The sequence below is a fragment of the Meles meles genome, chromosome 12, assembly GCF_922984935.1.
Source record: "Meles meles chromosome 12, mMelMel3.1 paternal haplotype, whole genome shotgun sequence".
Lineage (NCBI taxonomy): Eukaryota > Metazoa > Chordata > Mammalia > Carnivora > Mustelidae > Meles > Meles meles.
In genome coordinates, this window is record NC_060077.1 from 66,049,329 (window position 1) to 66,062,968 (window position 13,640).

Consider the following 13,640-nt stretch of genomic DNA (forward strand, 5'->3'; position numbering starts at 1 on the left):
AACGGTCCCCATTATCATCTAAAATTAAAATGCTTCTAGTTACAAGCATTATTCTCATTGCTTCTCTGTGTGAATTGATATTTATGGATCAATATGTAATTTAGTATCAGTATGTTTAATCATAATCAGCCAGAGTGCTGTGTTTAGCTGAACCTATAAAATGTACTATAATGATTCTAAAATGTTTAATTTAAGAATCACTGCCTCTGTGCATATGAATCAGAGACCTGTGTTTAATTATTGATAGCAATTAGTACACAGAAGCAGAAAAACACCATCTGGTGGTAGAAATCGTTCTACAGCAATACCCTTTTACTCTTGGTTTTAAAGTAATGCACTGTTGACTGTGTTCTCCTAGATGAGAAAATTATTTTTCTTTTTATACCCCAACTACTGAAATTTCTATCCCTTTCAACCCCATGGTATCAATAGTCATTGATATCTGAGCTAACAGAAAACTATCAAAACTATGGGGGTGGTCAGCTGGGTTTGGTTGTTATAATCAGACCTAAGTGAAAAATTTCAGTAAGAAATCCTCATTCTGTATGCATTCTCATGAATAATAATAAGAGAGATGTTAAAGTGGTTGAACCTCAAGGTCAAACATTCAGAACAAAAAGCAGTGCTCAAATAAAGCCACAGTAAGTGCCAAATTAATTAATTAGGTGTTACTTCACTTAGACAAGAACAGGTGTACATGTATGTGAGCATGTGTGAGCCTGTGTGTGTCTGTTGCTGTATGGCTTGGATAGATGGACTTCTATCTAATGAAATTTAAGGAAGTATTTGACGTAAGGGTGGAGGAAACTGCAATGTCTGCTCTTAAAAGAGACCCACCATTGTCATCTCACCTTTTTACCTTCTGATCCTTCAGCACAACTGCTTAAAACTCCTATGAGAAGATGCCACCAGGACCCCAGAGTTAACTCTTCTTTCTTCCATTTTCTTACTGTTAAACCCAACCTGTGTAACCTGTTACATGCTGGGTGGAACTGATCTCTCTGTGTGTGAAGATCTTAATCCTATCGGCCCCTAGGACAGCCATGTTGGATCTAAGGCAGTCCAATCTCCTGGGTAGCCCTCCAGCATGAGGTAGCCTCATCTAGGAATCCTTAGACCAGAGTTCATGGTTCACTACAAGGTCCCCACTGTAACAGGTGTACTGAGTAAATCAGACTTGATATTCCATCTCACTGAGCAGAGTGCAGACAGGAGAAAGTGCTGTCACACAAACACCCACTTCAGGGGCCAGTGACAAAGTGACAAGGTGTTTAGCAGTCTTTCATGGGAAGGGTGGCCTAAGGAACTTCTGGAAGAACTTGTGGGTCAGGTGTACAGAGCACTACCCCCAGGTCAAAGTGCAACTGGGACGGAAGAGGAAGGATTAGGAAGAGTCCCAGGATGAGATCTTAAATCTCTATAACTAATTTGGATCTGTCTTTCCATATATTGGCTGCTTCTAGCCATTTGAAGCTTATATGTACTCAGCTGGAGTCTAAGCAGGAGGACCAAATCAGTAAAAGTAAACAGAAGTCACCTTCAAGGTCTAATGAGGTGGAGGAGAGTGTGAAAGCAGGAAGTTTCAAACTATATTACAATTCCAGGCAATTTGTGCATTCACAAAGAGATCCCAGTCTCATGGGAAGAGGGGCATGCAGGAGGTCCGAAAGCCTTACCCACGTTATTGAGGGATCGGTGTAGGACACTAGTCTGAAAAAGAGGTCTGGCACAGCAGGAGGAGGGCTTAAGAATTTCCAGAGAGTGCTAAGAAATCAGGGCCCAGTGAGGTTTCTGGCCTAATCCAGCAGATTTAGACCACATACCACAAAGCCATGGAGTCCTATGGCAATGTCTCAGGGGCCATTTGTAAGGGTAGTAGTTAAGCAAGGAAAACCTAGGCACCCCAACCCAGCTATTATTTATTTTATCTACTGTGCATAGTAGGTACCTTTTACCTATAAGGCAGAGTACATGTCCATGAAGGATTTCATTTGAAGAAAGAGCACAATCATTCAAAAAGCCTCTAAAAAATACTCAACTAGTCCACAAAAGTGATGGGGATGCAACATCTCAGAAGCCAGACCTGGATCCTGTTCTGGTGAGCAGCATGATTCACCTCCAAACATGGACGGTGACATGAAGTTTTCTGCTGCTCTTGTGACAGATTCAGGAACGGAGGTAGCCTCTGCAGAGGTGGCTATCTGGGAAAGACAAGAGTAAAGGGATAGGCAGGGGCTGCTGATACAAACATGAAGAATAATGAGTGTGTTGGGTACATGGGCCGTGTCTGCTGTGTCCTCAGGGACTAAGGCTGGGGACTTGATCAGACTGATTTTACAAGTAAAAATACATGGGTACTTTATCCAATATACTGACTTAATTCAATTTCCATGAAGAGGTTAAAAGCATCACAGATCACTGTACTATTTTCTTTATACATCGTCCCTGAACTATAGATAATTGTAGCTGCAGCTGTTCATGAAATATTCATTTATTCAAACAGGGCTTAAGAGAAGTCAAGACCAATGACATATTTGCAATGGGGCAAATATGTTCAAAAGGTCACCCACATAGTGTCCCCAAAAAATAACCTGGCAGAGGATCTAAAGAGATAGTAATTTTTATCATAGAAAAATAACAGGTTGAGTCAGATCCTTGCTGCTAAGAAGGAATTCTAATTATGTTTTTCCAAAAAGATGCCAAAAAATGGATGCATTCTTATATTGTAAAAACAAGTCCTTTTTGGTAACTTCTGCATTTCATGGCAAAACCCCCTCTACTAAAATAATTTTCAAAAACTCCTGCTGCAATAGCCATGTAGGTGTGGGGATTTGGAAGATTTGTTTTAATGTCCAGGAAATATCTTTTTGAGATTATATCAGGTTTCTCATTCAGTTCCTGGCCCTTTCCCCTCTGACTCAAAAGAGTTCCTTTGAAGTTCTAATTGGCTTAGGAAGGGGGTTCATAAGCAGGTTGATGGAAAGTAAAAGGGTAATTTATCCAGTCAGAAGTATGGTAATTCATACAAGCAATTAAAGTTAGAAGTTACAGGAAGAAGAATTCCACCTCCAGACAGTAATATAAAAAACGTGTGTGAGTTTCTAGACTGTCAGCCTGCCTTATGGAATTGGGCTATTCCAGCACCACAGTTGAACACAGCAGCCTCCTGCCTTTCCTGAATGGTACAATTTTGGAAGTACTGTAAGTGGATTTCAGTAAACTACGAAGATGGCAACACAAGTTGTTCCTAACTTCACTCTCCCTCACATGAAAAGCAACTAACAACCTATTCAACAACAAGATGCAAGTGAGAGAGTCCTAGAACACAAGGGTAAGCCTGAAGCACCCCACTGTACCACTGCCCCTCCCCCAGGTCAGTGCAGCACTACACAGAGAGGCCTTTCCTGAGCCTTCTGTTCTTCCAGTGGGAAAAAAGAACCCTAGAGGGTGCAGCCAGATCTCCCCAGCATTGTGGGTTACAGACAGTGGCACACTCCATTCCCATCCTCAGAGGTCAGAGTTGCCTCACTCCACTAGTTATTAGGGAAATGCACATTAAAACCACAATGAGATGTTACTCATGCCTGTTAGAGTGTCTGTCAACTAAAGGACAAGAGATAACAAATGCTGACATGGATGTGAAGAAAAGGGAAACTTTGTGCATTGTGTGAGATTCTAATTTGGTACAATCGATATGGAAAACAGTATGAATGATCCTTTAAAAATTAAAAACAGAACTACCATGTTGCCCAGCAATTCCCCTTCTGGGAATATATCCAAAGGTAATGAAATCACTTATTCAAAAAGGTATCTGCACCCCCATATTCATCGAAACATTACTTAAAATAGATAAGGCATGGAAACAATCTGTCTATCTATGTATGAATGGGTAAAGGAGTTATGATATACATCTCTCACACACACATATACATATATATCACAACTTCTTTACCCATTTATATTATATTACATTAATTATATTCACACCCAATAGAATATTATTGAGTCATAAAAAATGAGAAAATCCTACCATTTGTAACAACATGGATGAACTCTGAAGGCATAATGCTAAGTAAAATAAATCAGAGAAAGATAATACTATATGATCTCACTTATATGTGGAAATCAAAACAAACACACAAACAAAAACTGCAGAAAAAGAGACCATATTTGTGGTTACCAGATGTGGAGGTAGAGGAAGGGGGAATTGGAGGAAGACAGTCAAAAGGTACAAACTTCCAGTTAGAATATAAATAAATATTAGAGACCTAATGTACAACATGGTGACTAGCACTGCTGTATAGGAAAATTCTTTTTTTTTTTTTTTTAAAGATTTTATTTATTTATTTGACAGACAGAGATCACAAGTAGGCAGAGAGGCAGGCAGAGAGAGAGAGGGGGAAGCAGGCTCGCTGCTGAGCAGAGAGCCCGATGCGGGACTCGATCCCAGGACCCTGAGATCATGACCTGAGCCGAAGGCAGCGGCTTAACCCACTGAGCCACCCAGGCGCCCCTGTATAGGAAAATTCTTAAAAGAGTAATTTTTTAAACGAGTTTACTTTTTTGAGAGGGAGAGGGAGAATGTGAGTGGATGAGGAGGGGAAGAGGGAGAGAGAGAAGCAACTTCCTGCTGAGTGGGGAGCCTGAAGAGGGGCTACATCCTAGGACTCTGAGATCATGACCTAAGCTGAAATCAAGAGTTGGACACTTAACTGACTGAGATACCCAGGCACCCCTAAAAGAGTAAATCTTAAGAATTCCATCACAGAGAGAAAATGTATTTCTTCCTTTTCCTTTCTTTTTTAAAAAATTTCATCTATATGAGAAGATGGATAGAACACATTTGTGGCAATCATTTCATAATATATGCAAATCAAACCACCACGTTCTATGCCTTGAACTTATACAGTGATGTATGCCAATTATTTCTCAGTAAAACTGGAAAAAAAAGGGAAGGGTAATAAAAAATGTTGCATCTGAAGAATTTCAGAACCCCCACATTTGAATGTTGAGGTCAAACTGAGTTCCTGAAAACGGCCAACTAAATGTTTGTAATTCCTGACCATTGTTATTGACCCACCAGAGGGTCACCAGAGATATGATATATGAATCAAAAGCAAACTATAGTCCACAAAAAGTAATATCAGTGGCATTCACTGAATGATAACAGCAAAATTTCTCTGGATTTTTGTAAGAGTCTTAGTAAAACAGTTTAAATTTAATGTTTTTACATTATATTGGAAGGCAAAAGGATACTACAAAACAAATAGATTATAATGAAATCTAGTTAGAAGTGTTAAGAACTTAGAGAAAATTTTGCTAAAATTGTTAAAAATGTGGCCCCATGGTGTATTAGAATTTGCACAACTAAGTTATCTCTTAAAATAATTGAATCTTAAGATTTGAAGTTATTTTAAAGGTCACAGAAGATAATGACTCAGTGTTTAAATATTCACAATTATTAGTGAGGACCACTGGTTCCTGAACACACCTAACAGATCATGAGATAAATAGCATAGTAATCAAAACTTGGCCTCAGCCAAGTGGACTTTACATCTGCCATTTACCAATGGTACAACTTTGATAGATGACTTGACCTCTAAGAATGAAATGGCATAATAAAAGTAAAATTAATTCTCATTATTTAGATTCTGTACGTTGTAGATTTATCTACTCACTAAAATTTATTTGGAGGCCAACATGAATACCAGTGGTGCTTTCATCGTCATTCACAGACATGCACAGAGCAGTGAAATATTTGAGTGACCCAATGCTCATGTCCCCCACTAATGCCAAACAAGGCATTCCTCTGGTTTCAACTCTCCTATTACAAGTCATCCTTTCCATGACATACTTAGTTCCATATTTTACAGATCTTTATGCATCTTCTTGGTGATTTTGCTCTTTAAAATGTCTCCCAATCATAGTGCTGAAATGCAATTTAGTGTTCCTAAACACAAGAAGAATATGATGAACCTTCTGGAGAAAATACATGTTCTAGATAAGCTTCATTCAGGCATGAGTTATAGTGCTCTTGTTCCAGTTCAATGCTAATGAATAAATATTATGTATTAAATAAGTCTTTAAACTTAAAGATACATAAAACACGGATGTGTATTGATTGGTTGATGAAAATATTTTAAGCAGAGACTCACAAGAATGCAACCTTGTTTCCCCTAGGAGCACTGGTTCAGTGTTCACTAATTTACTGCTCTTAGAAAGTTTATAGAACATAACTACCATGGGTACTAGGAATCTACTATACTTAGCTCACCCAGGAGATAATGCATTTGAAACTGCTTAGTACTAAAACTCAATAACTGGTGCATAAAAAATAGTTTAATAAACTGGACACTGTTATTAAACACAATATCATAAAGAAGTTCTCCCATTTTTAAACATTTTACATTAACTCATTAACTTGTAGCACCTATGAACTTGGTGTGTGTGCATGCATGTGTATGTGTGTATGTGATAATGTGATATAGTAAGAAATATGTATCTAATTTTTGTCTCCGGTTCCTATTATAAAATCTTCTAAAACCTTTAGAATTTCCTGAGTGATGAGGTAATAAGGGCATCTTTTGTTATAAAATTTCATCTTTGTTCCTGGTTCCTGATACAGAGTTCCCCAAATCCTTGTAATTCCCTCAATGATAAGAGTGCCTTGGTAATAAGGAGAATGACTCTTGGCTGAGGAATTCCCAGAAAGCTTCAAGATGGGAGCTGGTCACCAGAAAATCCAACCAAGTGATTAGAGGGTTGGAACTTTGAGCCCTATCCCTGTACCTCCAGGGTGGATGGTGAGTTCAGTCACTAGTGACCAGTGATTTAATCCATCGTGCCTATGTAATGGAACCTCCATCAAAACCCTAAACAAAGGATTCAGATATCTTCTGGAGTGGTGAACATGAATGCTAGAGGGTAAAACACCCAGAGAGCATGGATTCCTTTACCTCTTCCTCTATACCTTGCTGCATGCATCTCTTCCTCGGGTAGTTAGTGCCAGAATTGAATTGAATTATAGGTCATTCAGCTGGTGTCCAGAGAGTAGTAGAACTTGATGTGGAAAAAATTCTTTTTTTTTTTTGTTTTGTTTTTTAAAGATTTTATTTATTTATTTGACAGCGAGAGAGAGAGAGAGAGAGAGAGATCACAAGTAGGCAGAGAGGCAGGCAGAGAGAGAGAGAGGGAAGCAGGCTCTCTGCTCGGCAGGGAGCCCGATGCGGGACTCGATCCCAGGACCCTGAGATCATGACCTGAGCCGAAGGCAGCGGCTTAACCCACTGAACCACCCAGGCGCCCCGAAAAAATTCTTTTTTGTGTGTCAGAAGTGTTTTAAGTTGAAATAGATCAATATGTTATCTATATCTTCATTCAAGTCTCTATTGCAATGTTAACCATGAAAACCCCGTGTCTCTTTATTAGAGAACTCCTTTTGGAACTGTGTCAACAAACATGTTCATGACACTCATTGAACAGGTTAACTCACTTAACCTGTTACAGATTCTATAAGGAATAACTTCTTCAGCGTTTTGTGACTTTGCAAGGGTTGGGAAATGAATATACATTAACCTTTGCAGTAACTTGGTACAGTGAAAAGAGTTCTTGGTTACTGTGGCAGAAAGATTAAGTGTCTACCATACTTGTGAACAGTTTCTTCTTCCAGGGAACAACTGATTTTCCCTAGCTTTTCTTAGATAGCACCTGACTTTCCCTAGTGTTGCTTGACATTGAACAGAGTTTTATCAATGTAATGTGAGTAGAAGTGAGGCATGCCACTGCTGAGCCTGACCTTGTATAAATCTTCCATATTTTTTTCTCCCTACACTAGCTTGATACAAATAGGGACAGTGGCATTGGAAGCTACTGGTGAAGTCTGTGTCCTTTATTCACACTTTGAAAAAACTGTCAAGGAGCACCTACTTTGTACTTTACCTGAATGGGAAACTTCTATCATTTATTAGCTGTTATACATTTTGGTATTTGTTGCAACAAACATTACTTTAATTGATACAGGAAGGATTTTGAAGACTTTAATTCTGGTAGAGTTCTATCATCAGATGGTGATGAGTTTCAACTGAGATGAGGTATTTACTCTTGCCATATTTTGGTATCCTCATCTGTAGAATGGTGCTCATTATGCTTTTTCAACCCATCATACAGGATCACAGGAGAGTACTAATAGGAAAATGGACTGGGGAGAACACTGAAAAGCATGACAAATGATATGTGTGCAGGGAATTATAAAATAATTTAGGGTGTCCAGGTCTCTTAAGTGACCGATAAATTGAATTAAACTTCCACTCTGTGAACAACTGATCTTGCTTCTTCTACATATAAATTATTTCCTGCTCAGCTTCTGAAATTCTAATTAGTATAGATGAAGCATCAGGATGTTCTGAAGAGAGAGTTAACACATGGTTCCATATATCCCTGCCTTTCACACCACAGTATCGAGATATTCCCCTGTGTATGCTTGTTCAAAGGGAAAACACTAAATTAAAAACTAAAGTCAATCATAATCTAATCTACAACTTCAGTCAGGCCTAAATAAGATTAATCTCACTGTAGTAGACATGCAAATGAGAAAAACACCAGCATGTGATATAATGACTCAGTAAGATGGTACTGATGGCATGACTCTGAAAACCCAGAGCAGGGCTTTCAAATTTACTAATCCACTTTTCTGCTTCTTTCATTATAATTGTTTGCACATATAGAGTTTTATAGATAAAAATGAATATACACATTCTTTAGTTTTTTATCCAAAAAGCAGCAATATTGTTCTAAATTTTTTGGTAGGTTGTAGGAAATTTTTCTGATCACAAATAACAGTGGATTTAAGATCCACACTTAAAAATTTGCTGATGGAGTAAGACAAACTAAGTTGTACCTGAGGGCATCACTGTAGATGTCCCAAAATGTCACCTCCTTCAGCCCAGTCCCCACTCACCATCTGTCTCATTTGGCAATGCTTTTCAAGTACATACATTTTTAAAATTGTTATTATTTGCTTTATAAAAAAGGACACATTACTGTATATAATATTTTGAGAATGACTGTTTCCACTTAATATTATATTGCTAGGGTTCATTCTGTGATGTTATATCACTGTAATTTATTTATTTTGATAGTTGTATATGTAGCAGGTGAACAGTGGCAAAAAAAATGTCCCTGTCCTAATCCCAGAATCTGGGAATATGTTAAATTATGTGACAAAGGAGAATTATGATTTTAGGTGAAAATAGGGTTGCTAAAGGCCTTGAGATTTTGAGATTATTCTGGACTATTAGGATGGATTCAATGTAATCACATGCTGAACAAGGCTGGAGAAGGCATATCAGAATCACATCATGTGGGAAAGACACTACCAGGTATTGATGGCTTTAAGAGGGAAGGGGGCAAGGAGTCAAAGAATGTAGGAAACCTCCAGAAGCTAGAAAAGGCAAGAAAATGGATTTTTTTCCCTAGGAAAAAACAGCACTGCAGAGACCTTGATGTTAGCCCAGTAAGACTGTTTCAGACTTCTGACCTCCAGAACAGTAAGATAATACATTTGTATTATTTCAAGTCAAAGTTTCTGGTAATTTCTTATATCAGCAGTGGGAAACTAACTTATATAATATTTAATGGAGTGCATATACCATTGTTACTCTCCTACTGTCCCATGGAGAGGTGCTTATGTTGTCTCTGTGCTGTTGCTCCTGTGAACAGTGATTCTGAGAACATTCTTGTACACATCTTTTTTGCATACATGGACATTTTTCTCTTAGGTATTTACTTAGAAATAAAATTGCTGCATCAGTAGATATAAGAATGGTCAAATGTAAAAGGCACATTCAAACTATTATCTAATTGGTTGCAAAAATTCTCATTCTTACCAATAATGTATAACAAATTAAGTAGTTCTACATCCTCTTGGCATTTGTTAAATCTTTTTATTTCCTTATTGAGTGGGTTTAAAATTCTATCTCAGTGTAATCTTGATTTGCAATTCCCTGATTATGAGAGGTATCGATCATGTATTTGTTTACTGGTCATATGTGTTCTATCTTCTAGAAATGTTTGTTTTGCCAATTTTAAAATAGACAAAAAAGTTTAATTTTTTATACAGTAAAGGTTACTGGTACTTTTGTGTTTGTTAGAATTTATATACATTTTTATACTAATCCTTAGTCAGGGATGCGGACTGAAATTTCTAAGGACTTATACGACAGACTATTTTAGTACGACAGTATTGTTGGATAAAAATGCTACGTTCTAAGATCTTTTCTTGCTTGAAAGTATATTCCATGCTACATTTAGTGCAATCTTAAAAATGTCTTTCCCTTTGAATACAATCTGTTATTTCTCTAAGCTCCTGGAATGTTTTTGGCATCTACAGTATTCTTACATTTCATGATGTCTAAGTGCCTCTCCTCATTGTCACTTTATAGGCACTTTTAATCTAATATTTGTCATCTTTTTTTTTTTTATTTCAGAAATGGACTTCCATTATTTGCTCAAGTATTTCTTCCTCTTAATTTTAGTTTTCACCCTTTCTTGGACCTCCTGTTTGCCATCACATTTATGTCTATTTTCTGTTTAACATTGCCATATTTTTTTTTACCTGTTTCTTTTTTTCCTCTCTGTTTTTGGTGGGGAGGGTGATGCATTTTTTTTTCAATATACTCTTCTAGTTTGCTATTTCATTTCTTAGGTGTATTTCATCCCTTCTTTTTAAAAATTTATTTTAGTTATTATATTTTTCATATATCTGGTTCTTCTATAATTTCTTGAGTTTATTTTACATTGCTAAACTTCACACCCACAAATTTCCCAAGTCCCTAGGTGAAATAAAATTGTTTGATTGAATCAAAACATTCCAGGTCATGATCCAATTTTAGTCTTAATTCTACAGAGATACATCTGCAATTTAAAAGTAAAACACAAATTAACTTCTAATTTGTAGACTATGTGGGCTAGTGTATTTTGGCAAAGGGTACTTTATAATTTCTTGACTAATCTCATAGCCATCAAAACTATTCTCAAGAGGCAGAGCATAGCAGGCTATATATGGCACCAAGTTCTCAAAGGCTGGGAATGAAGGGCCTGATTTACAGACCTAGAACAGTGCCTAACTCCCACATAGCAGACAGTCAATAAATATTTGCTTAATAAATCAACGGATAGGTACCATGTAAGAATAAGCCAGTTTAGTTCTCTCCACTTCTTTATTAATCAGAGTAGAAACCCCACCTCCACCCAGATGAAAGAAGAAACACACATGTTCCATTAGCCTACTATTTCTATCCACACTATACTACTGTGTGGATATGTCACAGAGAATAATGCTCACCTCACTCTGAGATTCTGCAGACTGTGATGCTTTTAAGGAGGTGACAAGGTCCAGAGTGTCTATTTTATAATTGTTTAACTGAGAACGTTCCACTCTGGACTTTTAACCATTTTGACAAAAAAAGTTGCTCTTTTTTTCTTAAGTAGTAGAGGGGAAGATTGAAATGAGGAAAGGTGGGGAAATTAAAATAAAGACTAGCTCTGTGGAGAAGGGAAAAGAGTTTAGGTCCCTTGAGCAGAAGATACTAAAAGAGAATGAAGATACAAGTATTCTTTACTTATATATATTAAAGATTTTATTTATTTTGAGAGAGAGCTTGAGCATGAGTGGGGGGCAGAGGCAAAGGGAGAGAGAGAGAAGCAGACTCCCTGCTGAGCGGGGAGCCTGAAGCGGGGCTCCATCCCAGGACCCAGGGATCATGACCTAAGCCAAAGACAGATGCTTAACCAACTGAGCCACTCAGGCCCCCCAAGAGGCAAGTATTTAGTAGGAAAAGACCCATGAGAGAAAAATGGAGCAGGAACCATGGAAGGTAGGCAGACCTGTGAGGCAGTGATGCAAATCTGTCTCTGAGTGAAGGAAAAAGGAAGACTGGGTATAAGCATCTTAGACCACCATGCGAGGCAAGGAATGTTTGACAAGCCTTCTAAGATGTTCTCAGGCTAAAGCCAGCATCAAAGGAGCATGTGTTTTCCAGGAACAGGTCTCCCTTAGAGTTGATACTGAACTCATGGCTAGCAACAGGCCAGGGGAGGCATGGCCTCAGTGTAAAAGCAGGCATAGATATCAGAGCTCAGTGCCTTCAGCCCTCAGTCAACTATGTTGCTTATGATTGGAGGTCTGTGAAGCCTTTTCCTATAGCTGCCACAAGCCTGGAAGTATTTGATTTCAGATTTCTGGCCACTAATGAAGATAGTACTGTGGTCAGAATGGAATGGAGAATTGGAAGATGACATAAGAATCTCAGTTCTTGTGTATAAAGAGGACAAAATAAACATATGTTCTACCTGTAATAAATGAGAACCAAAGTGTTTTGTTGTTATTATAAACTTATGCACTTGTATGAAGTTGATGAATAGCTCCCTGCCAAAACAACATTCCTTGACTTCTGAAATCCTGTTTTGGATCAAGTTTCCTCAGTATTTACGACATCAGCTTAGACCCAAGTTAGGAAAGGTTTTTTTTGTACCAGGCCAGGGAGTAAGCACTGTAGATTTGGGGAGCCTGATAATGTCTATCACAATTACTCAACTCTGTGAGAGAGCATCTACAGATAACACATAAATAAAGAGGCATGGATGAATTCCAAGAAAACTTTAGTTATAAAAGCAGATGCCAATCTGGATTTGGCCCATAGGCCATAGTTGATGAGCACTGATTTAGACATTTCAAGCAATCAAGTACGTGTGCATGATCATTAGATCATTCTGAAATTCAAAACAGCATGGTATGTGTATTAGGGGTTTCACTTACAAAATTGGGAAATGTAAAACTTAATAGGTAGCCAAGGCCCAAAGTATCATTATATCCAATTCAAAGGAATTGAATTTTATTCACAGTAAACCAATACTATGTTTAATGTGGGGAAATGACATAAACAGTCATGGGGGCAGTGCAGGAGATGAAGTCGCAGAACACACAATTAAGAAACTACACAGCAACCAGATTAACAAAATATGAAAGAATCACTCAAAGGGGAGTTACTATGGATAGTAAGAGCAAGGAGTAGGTAAGAAAGCTTGAAAGGATATAGAATTCTTGGAATGCAGTAAACTTAAATGTAGAAAATACGGAAGGGAAAGTACCAAAGAATGATCCAAAGCACTGTTCAGACTTGAGCTACATACAAGGTGAATGGTAACGCCTTTCACTAAAAGAAGACTAATAAAAGGAGTTTTCTTTTTTTTTCCCATTTTATTTATTTTTTTAGCGTAACAGTATTCATTGTTTTTGCACAACACCCAGTGCTCCATGCAAAACGTGCCCTCCCCATTACCCACCACCTGTTCCCCCAACCTCCCACCCCTGACCCTTCAAAACCCTCAGGTTGTTTTCCAGAGTTCATAGTCTCTTATGGTTCGCCTCCCCTTCCAAATTTTTTTTTTTTTTAATAAACATATTGCTGGGGGGAGGTGGGATTGGGAGAGGGGGAGGGGGCTATGGACATTGGGGAGGGTATGTGCTATTGTGAGTGCTGTGAAGTGTGTAAACCTGGCGATTCACAGACCTGTACCCCTGGGGATAAAAGGAGTTTTCTGATTCAACAGCATCAGATGAAGGGCCCTGTGGGGAAGCTTGA